Below are 15,906 nucleotides of genomic sequence, written 5' to 3' on the forward strand. Positions count from 1 at the left end.
TTTTTTGCTTTTTGTTTTTTTGTTTTTGAGACAGGCTCTCGCTCTGTGCAGTGGTGCGATCTTGGCTGTCTCCTCTTGTTTGTTAATAATTAGTTATTCACTTTACTCTCTCTTTTGCTTTCCCTGTAGGTGGAAAAGTTGGAGGTATAGCTGTCACTCTCATGTTCAGAGCTGCTCTCTTTCTGAGCCATCAAGAGCTTGCACACCATGAAAGCTGGGTTTGGCCTGAGTCCCCATCGGGCCTACAGCCCCCCACCTTCATGTGCACCTGACCTCTAGTCATGTGTTCTCCTGCCTCAGAAGGTACCTGAGACCTAGATCTGTGTGTTTTCATATTATGAGTCATGACCTCTAGGGGGTCATGAAACAATGTAGAGGTTTCTGATCTGCATTACAAAAAATGAAATTCCCAGTAATTTGGGAGGCCGAGGTGGGCAGATCTGTTGAGGTCAGGAGTTCTAGACCAGCCTGGCCAACATGATGAAACCCCCATCTCTAATAAAAGTACAAAAATTAGCCGGGCATGGTGGCACATGCCTGTAATCCCAGCTGGAAGGCTGAGGCATGAGAATCCCTTGAACCTGGGAGGTGGAGGTTGCAGTGATCTGAGATCGCCATACTGCACTCCAGCCTGGACAACAGAGTAAGACTTTGTCTCAAAAAAAAAAAAAAAAAAGAAAAGAAAAGAAAAAGAAAAAGAAAAAAGAAATAGAGAAGGCATCAGAGTGTATTGTACTCAGTAGGAGTAACTAATATTTTATGAAGTTTTGTTTCATTTGTGCATGTGCTTGTGTGAGTGATAGAGTGTGTGTGTGTGTGTGTGTGTGAATGTGTGTATGTAACAGGCCACCATGTAAAATGCCTTTTTACTGTGGGTCATGCACAAAAGCAAGGTTTGAGAAACACTGGTCTGGAAGAGCCACCAGAATCTCTCTCTTCTGTGTGCAGGCAACTCTGGCTGCATATGTGTTGTGGATGTGTCTTTTTTTGTTGTTGTTGCCATTATCATTATTATTTTTGAGACAAGAGTCTCACTCTATCATGTAGGCTGGAGTGCAGTGGTATGATCTCAGCTCACTGCAGCCTCGACCTCAGGGCTCAGGTGATTCTCCCACCACAGCCTTTTGAGTAGTTAAGACTACAGGCATGTGCCACCACACCACCACACCTGGCTACTGTTTTTGCTTTTGTTTTGGAGAGTCTGGGTTTTGCCATATTGCGCAGCAGGTCTTGAACTCCTGGGCTTAACGGATTGGCCTCAGCCTCCCAAAGTGCTGAGATTAGAGGCATGAGCCACCACACCCATATGTGGATGTGTCTTTGGCTATCCTAGGAGTGTCCCCCAAGTGCCATCCAGATCCAGATTCACCTTGAAGATGTTCTAGCTTTTCCTCCCTCCCTCTCAGGACAGGAGTTGGGAGTTGGCACCTGTCCTGCTCTGGCTAGGTCCAGTTTCTTGCAGCCCTGCCAAACCCCTCTCTGGTCCAGATTGCAACACCCCCTTGCCATGGTTGCTGTCATCTGGAGCCTCACTGCCCTCCCACAACGATGCAGCCACTTCTGCTCTGCCAAGACTGTGACCTCTGCACCTGGTTGGCAGCTGCTGCCATTCCTCTTGCTCCGCTCCAGCTGGCCACCCTGGGCTGCTGCTGGATCTGCCTGGCTCAAGGCTAGGATGTGAAAGCTTCAGCATCCAGATGGGTGTTTTTAGAGGTTGGGACCCTGGGACCTGGACCAGACTGGGTGAGAACTACACAGTGCTGGCCCAGGTAGTACTTCTGCGAGTGATGGCATCCTGATTGATGAGGGAAGGCACCAGGAGTCAGGTTAGGGGAGGGAGGAGGGAGGGAACAATGGGAAAATGAATCACAAGGCTGGGGCTGGGAGGATTGGAGGGCGTTAGATGTGCTGTGCAAATCAGCTTGGGAGGGATAAAGACGGAATCTGTGAGTGGGAGGAGGGCATCCGAGGCCCATTTTAATGCGGCACTGGACACACTGGGTGGGGACAGACTGGGTGGTTGAAAGAGCCAGGTAGACCAGATAAGCTGGCAGGGCACCAGGCACCTCTGGGCTCCTACCTCAGGAACCTGACTCTAACATTTCCTCATCTCAGAGTGAGTCCCCTCTTCCTCCAAGTGTCCTACCCAGGGCTTACTCTGAGGTGCCCGTCTCCTCCTGCTTGTTGTCAAAAACTGGAGCATCTTAACCTAACTGCAGGTGATCTAATCTGAGCTCCAAATCCTTCTTAAAGGCCCACTTACTAGAATTTTGGGGCTTCTTATGTCACAGTGGAAGTAGACAGAAGAAAACAGTGCTCTTGGATTGAGTGCAGGGACTCATGCCTGTAATCCCAGAACTTTGGGAGGCCAAGGAGGGTGGATCACCTGAGGTCAGGAGTTCAAGACCAGCCTGGCCAACATGGTGAAACCCCATCTCTACTAAAAATACAAAAATTAGCTGGGTGTGGTGGCAGATGCCTGTAACCCCAGCTACTCGGGAAGCTGAGGCAGAAGAATTGCTTAAACCCTGGAGGTGGAGGTTGCAGTGAGCCAAGATCACGCCATCATACTCTAACCTGGGCGACAGAGTGAGACTGTGTCTAAAAGCAAAAACAAAAACGATGCTCTAGTAACACAGAAACGGTGACTGAGCACTTGGTCAGGGGACCTTGCACACAAGCTTGGCTCTGTCCTGTGAATTTCTTGTGTTCCAGAAGTTCAAGGGCCTCGTCCTCCTCTTTGCAGAAATGGAACTCCATCCTGAAGATAAAAGATTTCTGCTGCTGGGCTCACTTGAAGACACTTTCTGACTTACATGAATAATTAGCATGGTATAAACACACTTTATCTGAATACATGCTTTCTTCTTATTCAAAACTGTATGCTCTTTTGAAGTCAGAGATAACATGTCTTCATCTTTTATTTCCCCAGCATGGCCAGAGACTTGTATACAGTGGGTGCTAATTAAGTATTTGTTGAATTGAACTGGAAAGCCAGTGAAATGCTCTCAGTCCTCGCAATGGGTTGTTCCTTCTGTGTTTAAAATCTCATTCCAGAGCCACACTGTGACCATCTACGTGAATCGTGCATATCTATGTTATCTCCGCCTCTCCTGATGCAGCAAAAGCATTGAACAAAAGCTGCACCTCCCATTCGGAAGCTTGTCTTCTTACTGGGAGGACAGCTCCAGTGTGTACACTCATTCCTTGCTGGAGAGGTGGGTGTTGGGTGGAGTTGGGGGAGGGAGAAGGTGTTAAAACACCATGGGAACAGGTTGCATTGAAACTATTGAAAGTCAAGGGTGACGCCTGTATTTTCTCACTTAATTAACCAAGTAACACAGTTATTAGCTAAGTGGAACTTCGCGGAGAGGATGCCCCACCCGGGCTGGCTGTATGGAAGCAACAGGAGCTTGAGTGTTGGAACGCTGACCGCCGCACTCTCCCTGCGCCCGCCATGAAGGGGAAAACACAAGTCACCACGAGGCCACTGAGAGTAGGGGACAGGGCTGTAGACTGGACGTCAGGACACCCAGGATGGAGCCTGGGCTCAGCCTTTAACTCGCTGAATGACCTTGGCAGGCCATTTCACGCTGCTGCAATTCAGTATCCTCATCCATAAAAGCGTTGGACAGATCAGATGACCCGCGAGGTCCCTTTCGTCACAGACGCTTTAAATCTGAAATTTCCTTTGGGCTTTAACATTCTCAGCCTGCGAGGGCAGAACAGCGAGGCATCAAGACACAGACTCTGAAGCTGTGGCATGGCTGGGGGCCCAGACGTGGCTCAGTCAGGAGGGCACTGGCAGAACAGTTTGGGCATAGCGTGGTCCACAAATGAAGGGCTGACCACTCAGCATCTCTGAAGACATTGGGGTGGCTAATGATACAATTTTTCCAGTTTTTCATAGCTATTGAGGACATTTATGAAAATCTCTTTATATGCAAGCAATTGGCCACAGACCTTTAGACTGAAGTTTAGTGTTGCCCATCTTCACATATAAGTGTATCTCCTAAAAACACTCGTGCCTTGGAAAAGTAAGATGTAAACTGCACGTGGTCTGATAAAGTGGTTTGCTGTCAAAATAGAGCCAAATAATAAGATGTGCCGGATGTAGGCAAATAATATCGTTCACACTCAAATAATATGCAGAGCTGGTAGGGAAATAATATTTTGCATAAATAGCTTCAGAGAGGGATGTTCAGTTCCACCACCCTCTGCTCTCATCTGATCAAATTTTCTCCACAAGGGGTGAGCTAAGTAGGTCTCCAGCTCAACATTTTCTGGAACTGCTGGGAAGCAAACAGACTCCCCTGGGAAACATTTTTTGTTTGTTTGTTTGTTTAAGGCGACTCAGAATTTTATGCAATGTGGAAAAATGCATATCCTAGATCATAAAATTAATGTAGCATTTTGGGTGTTAGTTTAAGGTTGAAAAATAGCAAAATGAAAAATATTGAATGTGGAAGTATTCCTTTTTTTTTTGAGACAGAGTCTCATTGTCACTCAGGCTACAGTGTAGTGGCACAATCATAGCTCACTACAGTGTTGAAATCCTAGGCTTGATCGATCCTCCCAACTCAGCCTCCTGAGTAGCTGGGACTACAGGCACGCACCACCATGCCAGCTGATTTTTAAGATTTAATTTTAGTAGAGACAAGGTCTCATCATGTTGCCCAGGCTAGTTTCAAACTCCTGAGCTCAAGCAATCCTCCCACCTCAGCCTCCCAAAGTTCTGGGATTACAGGTGTGAGCCATTGCACCTGGCCTGAAGTATTCTTGTAGGTAGATAAGTTCAAATGTAGTTCTTTACACAGAGTAAGAGCTCAAAGAATGTTGTTATAAGGCATTTGTGTTCTTCATTAATTTGGAAGACCTTGAAGACCTTAGAAACAGAGAGGTATAATGATAATGCATGAAATTAATTCGTTCCATGCTGTAGTCTTGGAAGAGGTCATTTATCATATGGTGCATGTGCTTCCCGAAAAGCAACTTTAAAAATTAATGATTACCTTAAAAGTTGATGAACTATTTATACAAAAAAGTGTGTGTGTGTGTGTGTGTGTTTTGTTTTTTGTTTTTTGTTTTTTTTTTGCAGTCTACAGTGGGATACTTCAAGAATTTTGCCAAGAATTTAATATTTTGACATATATATTGTCTCAGACTGCCATAACCAAATGCCATAGACTGGATGACTTAACCAACAGAAATTCATTTCTGATAGCACTAGAGGCTGGGATGTCCAAGATCAAGGTGCTGGTAGTAGGTTTCGCTTAAGGCCTCTTCTCTTGCTGTGGGCACCTGGCATCTGGCTGTGTGCGCACATGGCTTCTCTGTGAGCGTGGAGGGAGAGAGAAAGCTAGCTCTTTGGTGTTTCTTCTGTAAGGATGCTAATTCTATCATGAGGGTCCCATCTTCATCTAATCCTATTCCTCTCTCAAAGACCCCGTTTCTAAATACCATCCATTGGAAGTTAGGACTTCAGTATATGAATTTTGGGTGGACACAAACATTCAGTCTATAACATGTACTTTGTACACACATTTACTCATAAGTTGTGCTTCTTTTAGACTGTTGCTTTGAAAGCCAGCAGGCAGGAAAGCTGGGATCACCCAGCCAGTGTGAAGGGGCTGCCAAGAGGAAGTGAGTGGAGAAGGGACACAGTTTTTTCATCCTGGCTTGGCGAAGGAGGTTGGATGGCACTGACTGCAGGGCCAGCTTTGTGGTGCCCCTGCCTTCCACCCCAGACCTGCTTAGCACGTTTGGTGTGGGGAAGGCATTGTTAAGACAGTGCTTTTTCCATCCATCCATGAGTTTATTATCCACAAGAAAAATAGCACAAACCACGTGACCGTCACTGGGACACCAACAGCGGCCATCCAGGAGACCTCTGGCAGTCCCATTTCATCAGGCAAAGTCACGCACGGTGGAAGAGCAGGGATTCTGGGAGGCCACTTCTCAGTCCTAGATCTTCCATTCTGTTCCACCTGCATTCTGCCCTACCAAATTTTAACTCACTTCCCGAAACCTCAGATACTTTCCAAGCCCAGACCCTGATGACATGGCAATTTCTCTTTGAGGGAAATGATGCCCCTCCCCTCCAACTCCAATGCAGTTCTTTCTCCTCTTCCCACCCTTGGCTCAGGGACCAGCTTCTCCATGACCTTCCCAGAAAACCCACTTCAAGGGATCTCGCCCCTGAGCACACAACACATTTTCTCTGTACCATTTGAGCCATCTCACCAACTCCTTGTGTTGTCAACATGAAGATTCTGAGGTCCTTAAGGTCGGGGGAAAATGCAATTAGGTTCTTCTTTGAACTTGCTCAGCTGCTGAGAACCAGGCTAGGAGAAGGCTCTGGAGTGTGTGCTGATTGGCTCAGGCCCCCAGATCATCGGCCCTTGACAAACACTAAGGAAATACAACAGGAAATTCCTTTCCTCAACCAAGAGAACATCTTGTTGCTATGAAACATGTAACAATTATGAAAGTCATGACAATGTGCTACAGCAAACTGACCCCGGTCAAGTATTAGGAGAAAGAGAAGGGGTCCACAGCTTATTGGGGTCAGCAAGTAGCAGGTTCTGTCTATTATTTAATTTAATTTTCACAACAAACCTGTGAATTAGGTATTTGCTTCCCTGTGTAATTGGTGAGGAAGCTGAGCCTTGTAGAGATTGACTTGACAGAAGCCAACTAATTAACAAATGGCAGAATAGGAATAAAATTTAGATGCATTTGATTTCTAAGTCTATGCCTTTTTCATATATTAAAGGGCCTTCTGACATATTATACATATGCAAGCATATTCATAATATGTCCTTCATGCCGAGAATTAAATATATGAATGGGTTCTCAGAGCTTCCCTCTGTTACGTTGTGTCTTTACTCATCTTGATACCCGTGGACAGTGTTCATGTCACTTCTGGGTTAGGCAATCCTGATCTGTCCAATCTAAAGTGATGACCTTCAGTGCTTTTTTGTTTTTTCTTACGTCAAGAAGTCAGGCATTTATTAAACTTTTAGGACGGACTTTAAGAAGACAGAACACATGAAAAAAAACTGACTATTATTAGTCAGCAGGGAAATGCAAGTCAAAACCATGATGAGATACCAAGTTACACCCATTAGGACGTCTATAACAATAGTAATAATAATAAGCGGGCGCCTGTAGTCCCAGCTACTCAGGAGGCTGAGGCAGAAGAATCGTTTGAACCTGGGAGGCGGAGGTTGCAGTGAGCTGAGATTGCCCCACTGCACTCCAGCCTGGTGACAGAGCGAGACTCTGTCTCAATAATAATAATAATAAGATATTAAGTATTGATAGATGTGTGGAGAAATTGGAGTCTCATTCATTGCTGGTGGGGGTGTAAAATGGTACACCCACTTTGGGAAATAGTCTGGCAGTTCCTAAAAATGTTACATATGGAGTTATCATATGACATAGCAATTCCACTCCTAGGTATCTACCCAAGAGAAAGAGGAAGATACGTCCTCATAACAACTTGTACGTGAATGTTTATAACAGAATTATTCAGAATAGCCAATAAGGGGAAGCAAACTAAACGTCCATCAACAGATGAATGGAAAAACAAAATGTGGTAGATCCAAACAATGGAATATTATTTGATAATAAAAGGAATGAAGTGCAACAACATGAACCTTGAAAACATTATGTTAAGTGAAACGAGCCAGTCACAAAAGACCATACATTCTTTGATTCCATTTAAATGAAATTTCCAAAATAGGCAAATCAATAGAGATGGGAAATAGATTCGTGGTTTCCAGGGACTGGGAAAAAGAGGGAGTGATTCCCACTCTCTAATGGTGTGATGGTTAATACTGAGTGTCAACTTGATTGGATTGAAGGAGGCAAAGTATTGATCCTGGGTGTGTCTGGGAAGGTGTTGCCAAAGGAGATTAACATTTGAGTCAGTGGGCTGGGAAAGGCAGACCCACCCTTAATCTGGTGGGCATAATCTAATCAGCTACCAGCTAAAATAAAGCAGGCAGAATGGAAAGGTGAGACTGGCCTAGCCTTCCAGCCTACATCTTTCTCCCGTGCTGGATGTTTCCTGCCCTCAAACATCGGACTCCAAATTCTTCAGTTTTGAGACTCGGACTGGCTCTCCTTGCTACTCAAGCTTGCAGACAGCCTATTGTGGGACCTTGTGATTGTGTAAGTTAATATTAAGAGACTCCCATATATCTATATCTATATCTATATCTATATCTATCTATATCTATATCTATATCTATATCTCCTATTAGTTCTGTCCCTCTAGGGAACCTTGACTAACACAAATGGGTATGGATTTTCTTTTTGGGATGATGGAATATTTTAAAGTTAGTGCTGAAGGTTGCACAGTATTGTGAATGCACTAAAAACTATTGAATTGTACACTGGGATGGATGAATTTTATATTATGTGAATTGTATCTCAATAATGCTGTTATTTGAGAAAAAATGGAGAAAGGAAGGAAGGAAGGCAAAAGGAAGAAAGAAGGAAAGAAAGAAGAAAGCAGGCACTCCTACTGCCTGTCCTTGTAGAGCCCAAGGGTCTGGCTCGTTCAAGAAACTGGTCCACTAGCAGTTTCTCAAGTCCCCATGCACCTTCTGAACACCATGCTTCTGTTCATCCCATTCATCCTGGAAGGCTCTTCCCACTTCTGTCTGCTTGGCCCAGCTCCTTTCATGCCCACTCTTCTCTGGGGTTTCCGCAGAGTGACCTGGCAGGTTGCCCTGCTCTCTTATCTGTGTGCCCAAAGACTGAGCTCTTTTGGGCTTATCACATGGTGCCATGGTTCCTGGCCACCTGTCTATCTTCCTGATGACTCTGAAGGTTTGTGGAGGGTCAGGACACACTTGCAGTTATTTCTGAGTGCCTAGCAGCTGGCACAGGACCTGGCAGATAGCAAAAGCAGAGTGGAGTGGAACTGCAGCTATCCACACAAAGGCCACAGGCACACCAACCCCCGCCCCCAACCCCGCCCCAGGGAAAAGCCCAGGCAGAATTCACTGCATTTCTTTTTAACCAATTTCCTCTTTCCTGTTAAATTTAGGGCAAATGATCAAGTATGTGTGTTGCCATTGTGATTAAAAAAAAAAAAAAATCCCCAGGTTTGTAATCCAATTCAGGAAACTGGAGATTCTACTAACCAGTGCTGAGAAAAACTGGCGGGTTCTGCGAGAAATTCAGAATGCCAAGAAAGTCAAAGGCAATTACCTTGAAAACAGCAATTTTACCTTGTGCTATCAACTTACTTTGCCTTCTGTAGAATAAGTAAAATTGATTTAATTTAATCATGTGTTTGCCAATTCTGAGAAAACTTGGTCAAAATAGTAAATAATTTCATGGAAGATACATATTTGCTGCCTAAATGCCAAATTATTTTGTTCACAGTTTAGATACATTCCATAAATGTTTTGAGAGTATCAATGGAAAATTCTGATCGCAGATTGATCAGTGCTGGCCTGCCTCAATTATAGTTTGTGTTACTTAGAAATTTTGGTTGCAAAGGACAGAATGTCCTATGAACTGTCTAACCAAGAAGAGAAATCCATTTTAAGGGCATCGGGACCTCTATGAACCTAAGGCCTGGGAGGCTACTGAGCTTCAGGGCAGAATGGAATCAGGCACTGGAATTCAATGGGACTCTCAGGAAGAACACTGCCAGGGCCTCCAGTTTCTGCTTCCCCCAGTCTCTGTGTCAGCCTTTGCCTTGCTGCCCAAAGGCCATCTCTGCATCCCAGCCAACACATTTCAAAATGGCGTCCCAACAGCTCCAACGTTCATGTTGGCTTTATTCAAGACAAGAGTCAAGCTTATATGGAAACAGCCTCATTTGCAAATTACATATACATTTAAAGTTAATCTTGGTAAATTTCAGATAAAAAACATCCTCTTCCAAGCCAGGAATTGAGTACACAAATGGAACTTCTCTCCACACACAAAGAGTTCTTTGGTCTGGCTTAAGTCAGGTGCCCAGCATAGTGATATACGAACCTGGATGTTCCCTGTGGGCCATGTAGATGAACAAAGCAGGCTCAGTCCCAGCAGGAGGAAGGGCCTGCTGGGCAGATAAAACAATCTTGCCTGTCATACAGGGACAGAGCTCTTGGCTCCTCCTCTGCAACTTTGACACCAGTTCCCTACAACCGCACTGGAATTTCCCTGAGCTCTTTTCTGTGCAGCTCAATAACAATAGTAAATAATCATTTACTATTCTCACTACTTTTTTCTAAACTCTTTTTTCATTCTATTTCCTTAAAAAAGATGCTTTCTTCCCCAGCAATTTATAAATGCCTGTATTGCAATATGGATTATTATTATTTTTTGAGATGGTGTCTTACTATGTTGCCCAGACTGGACTTCCTGCCCCAGCCTCTTGAGTAGCTGGTATCATAGGCATGTACCACCACTCTCAGCTAATATGGATTATTTTATAGGTAACACTTGGAAAAGTTGAAGTTCCATGGAGACCCTCTAGAGGTGCAGGGCCAGCTAGCAGTGGGATACAGTGGGTGGGGTCGAGGGAATGAGGAAAGGGTGTTAAGATCTCGGATCTCTAGTCAATATCCATAGTTGGCCTACATTCTCCACTGTGGACTGCTGTTGGAATCAGGAGTCAGGTTGGAGGTCTAGTCAACAAGAAGGGAGGATAAGGATGGGGGACATTTGGCTGCTTCCATAGGTGTCTAGGGCTGGTCCACTGGAACCCCAGGCTTGGGTGGCTATGGGGTATAGATCACACCCATAAAAGATGACAACCCGTGTTCTTCTGCCCAGCTGAGTCTAAGGGAGGTGGGGCTTTGGTACCCAGAGCTAGAGACTGGGGGACTGCTGGGCCAGGAGGTCTAGGGGCTTTGGCCATCAGCTTGTCCAGAGACGGCAGTTATGGAGGGAATGTGGAGAGGGGTCGTGGGTTGGCAGATTTTCATAGGCCCTGAGCCTGGATGGGATTCAGCGATGGGTTCAAGAGACAGGAAGTCAAGATAAGCTGCTACTTATTTGCAAGGCTGAAGAGGGCAATGGAGAGGTTTCTTGGGATGGTCTTCACCCACTGCTATGGCTGAAGGTTCTAATATGTTCTTTCCTTCCAGGACTGGGTGGGGCTGAGATGGCAGTTGCAAGGTGTATTATTAGTCCATTCTCACATTGCTGTAAAGAAATACCTGAGGCTGGGTAATTTATAAAGAAAAGAGGTTTACTTGGCTCATGGTTCTGCAGGCTGTACAGGAAGCATGATGCTGGCATCTGCTTAGTTTCTGGGAGGCCTCAGGAAACTTACAATCATGGCAGAAGGTGAAAGGGGAGCAGTGCCATCACATGGCCAGATTTGGAGGAAGAGAGGGGAGGAAGATGCTATCACCAGGACAGTACCAAGAGGATGATGCTAAATCATTCATGAGAGATCCATTCCTACAACCGAATCACCTCCCACCAGGCCTCCCTTCCAGCATTGGGGATTACGTGTTGACATGAGATCATATCACAGGGTGACTCAGGAAGGTAGGGGCTGGCCACTTGGAGTGACGGATAATGACCAGGTCCAGGGGTCTGAAGACCTGGGTTCTCATGAGAGCTCTCTCCCTATTAGTCATTGATCTCACAGCATTTGCCATCTCTGCAAGCAGGCTTCCTCAGCTGTAAAATAGGAAGAAGAAAAGCAACTCCCTGTGAGACTTAAATAAGGTCACAGACCTCAAGTCTCTTACACAGATAATTTGGCGCAAGGGAAGCTTAGTGGGTGTCAATGCCCTGCCCTCAGCCTCCTTCTTCTTTCCTCTCCTTCTCCCACCTTCTCCTTCTTCGTCTCACTCCAGTTGCCCAGACTGGAGTGCAGTGGCATGATCTTGGCTCACTGAAGCCTCGACCTTCCTGGCTCAGGTGATTCTCCCACCTCAGCCTCCAGAGTAGTTGGGACTACAGGCATGTGCCACCACACCTGGTTAATTTTTTATATTTTTTGTAGAGACAGGTATTTGCCACGTTGCCCAGGCTGGTCTCGAACTCCTGGGCTCAAGGGATCTGCCCGCCTTGGCCTCCCAAAGTGCTGGGATTATAGATGATGTGAGCCACTGCACCTGGCCCCCTTGGCTTCTTCGAATGCTGAATAAAATATTTGTCTCCTTGCCTTATAAAAGGGGATAGCAAATTTCCTTCTGACATCACAGGGATATTTGCAGGTTCAAATGTTCTGATGCACATGAGGGTGCCCTGGCTGTGATTAGTAATGAATGCTGGATACTCCTCGGTCCTCTAATTTCCCAGTCCCACTTAAAGTTAGGTTGGGACTAGGTTCCAGCCCATGTGATGTGGGCAGAAGTTATGTGAGCCACCTCCAATCCTGACTTTAACAACACCCTCCAGATTCCCCAGTTCTCTCCCTTCTTCTGCCATAACCACCTTGGAAGCCAGGGAAGTAAGGGGGCTGCCCCACCTGCATTGTGATAAATCAACCTTTATTGGGGGTTTGTTTTGCAGAATAGCTGAGTCTATTCTAATTCAGGCACTTTGAAATTCCTCAAGGGTTATCCAACAAACAAGCAAGCAAACAACCAAACAAACGAACAAAACCCACACACTCAAGATGATGCCGGAGCTGCTTCCTGCTTACAGAGATCCATTTGGGAAAATGTGAAACATACAGGAAATGTACAGCATCCTAATGTTCAGTTGGTATGTTTTCTACAATGTAATGCTCTAGGCTTGAGAATTGTTTCACATTTGTCTTTACATTATAATTTTTTTTCTTTTTGAGATGGAGTCTTGCTCTGTCACCCAGCCTGGAGTGCAATGGCGCGATCTTGGCTCATTGCAACCTCCGCCTCTCAAGCCATTTTCCTGCCCCAGCCTCCCAAGTAGCTGGGATTACAGGCACCCACTGCCATGCCCGGCTAAATTCTGTATTTTTAGGAGAAACGGATTTCACCATGTTGGCCAGGCTGTTCTTGAATCCCTGACCTTAAGTGATCTGCCTACCTTGGCCTCCCAAAGTGCTAGGATTACAGGCATAAAGCACTGTGCCTGGCCTATATTATAAAATTAATACATGCTTACGGTAAAAAAAATTTTAGAGTGTAGAAAGGTACAATCTGAAAAGTAGAAATTACTCTCACCCTCTCAAACACAGTCCTGTTCCTGAGATAGTATTTCTTGTAGTTATTCTCTTCAATTGTAAACACTTTTTTAAATAAAAGAAGCACAACTGGGATTCCCTTAAATGTATTCTTCAATAATTTGCCTGTTAGCTTTTAATATAGATTATGAATATCTTTCCATGAAGACCTATTTTAAAAATGACAACATAGTATTTCGTCATGTAAATATACCATAATTTATTTAAACAATTTTATGTTTTTCAGGGTTTTTCAATTGCAAATAATGCTGCAATAAATGTGCATGTTGGCCGGGCACATTGGCTCACACCTGTAATCCCAGCACTTTGGGATGCCAAAGTGGGTGGATCGCTTGAGCCCAGGAGTTCAAAACCAGCCTGGGCAACATGGTAAAACCCCATCTCTGCAAAAAAAAAAAAAAAATACAAAAAAACTAGCTAGGCATGGTGGCATGCACCTGTAGTCCCAGCTACTTAGATGGCTGAGGGAAGAGGATCACTTGAGCCTGGGGGTGGAGGTTGTAGTGAGCTGAGATCACATCACTGCATTCCAGCCTGGGCAATAGAGTGAGACTCTGTCTCAAAAAAAAAAAAAAAAAAAGTTCACGTTTACATCTTTGCAAATTTCTGGAAGTTTATTTGCAGGAAAAATTTCTAAAAGGGGAGTTTCTTGGCCAAAGGGTATGTGCTTTGGAAATGCTGAGAGATTGTGCCAAATGGCTCTCCTAAAATACAATAGCAATTTACGCTCCCAAGAGGAGTACCTCAGTGCAGTCACTGCTTTCCAAGGAGGGTTTTTATGTATTTATTCATGCTTGCGTTCAACCAGTCATTCAATCAACCAATCAACCAAGCTTCACTGGATTGTCTATTATGTGTCAAGTGCTCTATGGATAATACGGTGAGGGGAACAGATTTGAACTTTGCCCTGCTTGGGTGACAGTGTAGTGGAGAGTAGCTGTGCACCATTATACGTATTTTGATATATGTAGTAAGAAAAAGTATGAGAGACCACGAGACCACAGAGCCGTTGGTAATGATCTACTCCGGGAACATCAACTTAGACCATTTGCAGGAATGATCAGCTGGAACCCCATGTTTAGGCCTTTCAGAAACTAAGACAAATACTCTCTGTGGCTTGTTTTTCTTTTTCTTTTGCCTTGGTTAATATTTATTTCCTCTATTCTTTATCACTAGGCACAATGGAGTCCTTCGTTTCTCTATAATTCCTTCTTTATTAAATAGGACCAGCTGGTGGTCCTATTTGTTGTAAAATCATTGTGCCTTCACCTTTACTTGATGTCTGGACTTCGTAAGACTTTTTTTCCTTCCTCAAAATTATTATTTAAAAAAATGTTTAATTGGGTGGGGATCTTCGCTCACGCCTGTAATCCCAGCAATTTGGGAGGCCGAGGTGAGTGGATCACCTGAGGTCAGGATTTTGAGACCAGCCTGGTTAACATGGTGAAACTCCGTATTTACTAAAAATGCAAAAATTAGCTGGATGTGGTGGTGCGCACCCATAATCCCAGCCACTTGGGGTGCCTGTAATCCCAGCTACTTGGGAGACTGAGGCAAGAGAATGGTTTGAACCCAGGAAGCAGTGGTGGCAGTCAGCTGAGATCCTGCCACTGCACTCCAGCCTGGGAGACAGGGCAAGACCCCATATCCAAAAAAAAAAAAAGTTTAATTGATGTAAAAGATACATGACATAAAATGTACCATCTTGACCATTTTAAAGAGCACAGCTCAATCTTGTTAAGGACATTCATGCTGTGCACCAGTCTCTAGAACTCTTTTCGTCTTCCCAAATTGAAAATCTGTATCCATTCAGTAGTAACTCACCCTCTCTCCTCCCCAGGGTAGCCACCACTCTACTGTCTGTCTCTATGATTCTGGCTACTCCAGGGGCCTCATATAAATGGAATCAGACAGTATTTGTCCTTTTGTGACTTCTTTCACTTAGCATAATGTCCTCAAGATTCATCCATGTTGTAGCATGGGTCAGGACTTCCTTCCTTTTTTTTTTTTTTTTGCGACAGAGTCTCGCTCTGTCGCCCAGACTGGAGTGCAGTGGTGCCATCTCGGCTCACTGCAAGCTCTGCCTCCCGGGTTCACACCATTCTCCTGCCTCAGCCTCCCAAGTAGCTGGGACAACAGGCACCCACCACCACAGCCGGCTAATTTTTTGTATTTTTAGTAGAGACGGGGTTTCACCATGTTAGCCAGGATGGTCTCGATCTCCTGATCTCGTGATCCGCCCACCTTGGCCTCTCAAAGTGCTGGGATTACAGGCATGAGCCACTGCACCTGGCTGACTTCCTTCCTTTTTAAGGCTGAGTAATATTCCCTTGAGTGCATACACCACATCTTGTTTGTCCTTTTCTCCCCTGATGGACCCTTGGGTTGCTTCTACCTTTTGGTTGTTGCAAATAACGCTGCTACAAACATGGGTATACAAATAGCTCTTTTAGTTCCTGCTTTTTATTATGTTGAGCATTTACCCAGAAATGGAATTGCTGGATCACACTGTGATTGGTAATCCTATGTTTAGTTTTAGTTGTTGTTTAAAGAGACAGGGTCTTGCTTTGTCATCCAGGCTGGAGACCAGTGGCACGATCTCCACTCACTGCATCCTCGAACTCCTGGGCTCAAGCAATCCTCCTGCCTCAGCCTCCCAAAGTGCTAGAATTACAGGTATGAACCACCACACCTAGCTCTGTTTTAATTTTTTTTTTTTTTTTTTTTTTTAGACAGAGTCTCTCTCTGTCGCCCAGGCTGGAGTG

Source organism: Colobus angolensis, unplaced genomic scaffold (genome assembly GCF_000951035.1).
Source record: "Colobus angolensis palliatus isolate OR3802 unplaced genomic scaffold, Cang.pa_1.0 Scaffold82, whole genome shotgun sequence".
Classification (NCBI taxonomy): domain Eukaryota; kingdom Metazoa; phylum Chordata; class Mammalia; order Primates; family Cercopithecidae; genus Colobus; species Colobus angolensis.